The following is a 3,196-nucleotide window of genomic DNA, read 5'->3' as shown; positions in this document are numbered from 1 at the left end:
TGCAGGTATCTACGAGATACTGTTTGGCTCCTGTGTATGCACACCTATCTTAAAGTTTTCCACTTTATAAATTAGGTGCAGTATAAAATCCCCAATGAGAATTGGCGATATAATACCTGTCACAGCACCCTGTCATAGCACTACCAGCACTAATAGTTTTGCTTTTTGAATATGTTATTAAATAAAATAAAGATTATTTGGACGAAAGCCTTGCTTTCATGAAGTGGCCAATTTGATGAACCAGATGGCTACAAAACACCTAATGGCTGCTTAGAGTGTGGAGACATTTGACAATGATGTAATTTAGTTGCCAGTGGGGCAGAGTAGGATGACTGGAGATTTCATCATTCATTCACAATAGTGTATACTTTAAAGTTTAGAATTTCTTTATTTCTGAAATTCTCAACTTAATGTTTTTGAGCTGCTTCTACTATGTATAACTGAAACAGTAGAGAGCAAAACTGTTAATGAAGATGGCTGCTGCACAACACCGTGGGGTATGATTAACGTCCTTGGCTGCATGACGCTATCAAATCACCACCCTTCAACTTCACAGTGGCCATTAAGCCTCAGGATTCATTTTGCTACAAACTATAGCTCCATCTCCATTCTCACTATGCTCCTCTAGAAGTCCAAATCAATATATATCAGCACACCTCATTTTTGCTTCTATATCTCTTAAGTTTTCTCTACAATTCCCATCTGTTTGTATTTTTTTTAGGTAATTTTTTTAGGGTTATCTTTTAAATCATGCCTAGCGCTTTAACCTCATAGCTCTTCAAATAATGAGACTTTAAGCTTGCAAGGGTTTTCATTCCCAATTTGAAAGCCCACTGTTTAGTGCTGTTCCCTTATAGCTTGTGAGAGCAACTTACTTTGGGAAAAGAACAAGAGAAGCCAGTTCTCATATTGGGCTATTGCACTGGGCTTTCAGTTGCTCCCATCCTGTCCCAGCCATGTAGAAAATAAAAATATAGAAATTATTTCAGATATCCATTTTAAAAGGGTTTGTTGCATTTGATAGTACATTTTAGATATTTCACACAAAAGTGGGATTTTTTTTTTTCATTTTTAGTACATCTCTGTACCACATTGCTGGAATTAATACCCAGACTTCATTCTTAACACACAGTTCTTTTATATCAGGCTAGAATTTAATAACTATATACATTGGCTTTCTGTATCTCTGATTTATATGAAAAACATCCTATGACCTTATTATCTTGCATTTACTTTTTAAGTTTTAATGTCTGTAAAATCCTTTAAAATGTCTTCATTTAAACTTTTATATATTTCAATCATATCTTTTCCATATTACAACTCCTCCCTCATCCTCCCCTTCCTACCCACATAACTATATGTTCTTTCTCTCTTTTGAAACCAAACCAACAAAAAGTGAATGTACACACACACACACACACACACACACACACACACACACACACACCACTTTATTTTTAATTTTTTTGTATTGGCTAACTATTCCTAGGCAAGGAGTCTGCCCTGTACTGTGGTTGATGTGCCCAGTGTCACTCTAATGAAAACTGATTTTCCTTCTCCCAGCAGCTATCAATTGCAAGTATTATTTTTTTGAGCTTATGCTATGATTATATAATTTCCTCCTCTCAGTCTCTCCCACATGTTCCACCTTCTTGTTCTCTTTCATATTCAGTTTCTTTTTCGTTAATTGTTGGTACATATGTATATATTAGGAATATACATATATGTTCATACACATATGTGTATATACAGTTGTATGTGTACATATATATGTATATTCTTAGTTATAAACGTTTAACCTGCTCGGTCTATATATTACCTGTATGTATATGTTTTCAGGGCTAACTGTTCGGTATCGGACAACCAGTAGTGTGCTCTTTCTTGGGGAAGACAATTTCTATCACTCTCCACATTCTTTATTTGCCTGAAGTTAATTGTTTAGCGTTGAGGTTACCTGAGCTGCTTTTTTTTTTTTCATATTAACATGTCTTTTGGTGCTATCATTGTTTAGGTCATGTTTAGACAAGCATGCCAGTGAGATTTCATGAGGGTAGCTTCTGATATTTCATTGAGGCATGATTTTTCAGCAAACTTCCTGTTGCTCTGGCAATCTTCCAGCCTCTCTTCTGCAATGATCTCTAAGCCTGAGGTACGGAAGCCATGTTACCGATGTATCAGTTATATAGCTTCTTGATTAGGACTGGGACTTTTTCGTCACTTCCCCTTTTTTTTTTTTGCAGTTTTTGTGGTTTTATTTTAAACACAAATAAAAGACATACACAAGCCATCTACTCATTTTCTTCGCTGCACAGCCTGGCGTTGGGATTGGTCACTCTGATAGCCAGTTGTCCTGGAGGACATACTGTGAGCAATCTCAGCACAATAGGCCTTGTTGCACATCAGCAGCACTTCTAGCTCCATGACGTTGTGGACCGGAAACTTCCAGAAGCCGCTAGGCAGCATGTGCCTAGTTTTCTTGTTGCTCCTGTCACCAGTGTTGGGCATCAGGGTCTGGCCCTTGAATCTTCCCCGAACCCTGTTGTCGATACTTTTGGGTCTCCGTCAGTTTCGCGTAATTTTGACCTGTCTGACTGGTGCCTGATGAACTTCTTGGTCCTCTTTTTAACGATCTTGGGCTTCACCAGAGGCCTCAGGGCAGCCATGTTGCCTCAAAAGAGATGGCAGCCACCTCGTAGGTAGCGCGGAGGAAGAAGGAAGCTTGTGTGGGTCTTAGTGTATGCTGTCACGGTCTCTGTAAGTACATATGCACCTGTTATGTCTGGAAAATGCTGTTTCTTTGGAGTTAGCCGCCCCCTCTGGCTCTTACAGTCTTTATGTTTCCTCCTCTGCATTGCTCCCTGAGCCTTGAAGAAAAGAGTGTGCAAAGACCAAGTTCCCTCAAATCCTTCACATTGTCCCATGTCTGTGTTATCATTTACAGCAGGAAGCTCCTCTGATGAGGACTGAAAGAAGCAATAATGTATAGGTACAGCAATATGTCATAGGAATCATTTCATTGCTATGTTCATCCGGCAGAATAACAGGAGCAGGTTTTCACTTAGTGCCCATGGCCTCTGTAGCCTCATGTTCTTGGTTTCATTAACAGTATCAGGTGTTGGTTCCATCTCAAGGAGCCAGCTTTAAATCCAATCAAAAAGTCTTTTTTTGAACTACATTATTTTCAATCATTCATTTA

General features: G+C 38.7%; 1 pseudogene; it reads right to left on the bottom strand.

Moving 5' to 3' along the window:
• Window positions 1–2,288: 2,288 nt before the first annotated feature.
• Window positions 2,289–2,663, bottom strand: LOC129670839 (60S ribosomal protein L32-like; annotated as a pseudogene).
• Window positions 2,664–3,196: the final 533 nt, after the last annotated feature.

The sequence above is a fragment of the Psammomys obesus genome, unplaced genomic scaffold (assembly GCF_907164565.1).
Source record: "Psammomys obesus unplaced genomic scaffold, mPsaObe1.curated_primary_1811, whole genome shotgun sequence".
Classification (NCBI taxonomy): Eukaryota; Metazoa; Chordata; class Mammalia; order Rodentia; family Muridae; genus Psammomys; species Psammomys obesus.
The sequence above is the reverse complement of the archived record's forward strand: the minus strand, read 5'-3'. Positions and strand labels throughout refer to the sequence as shown.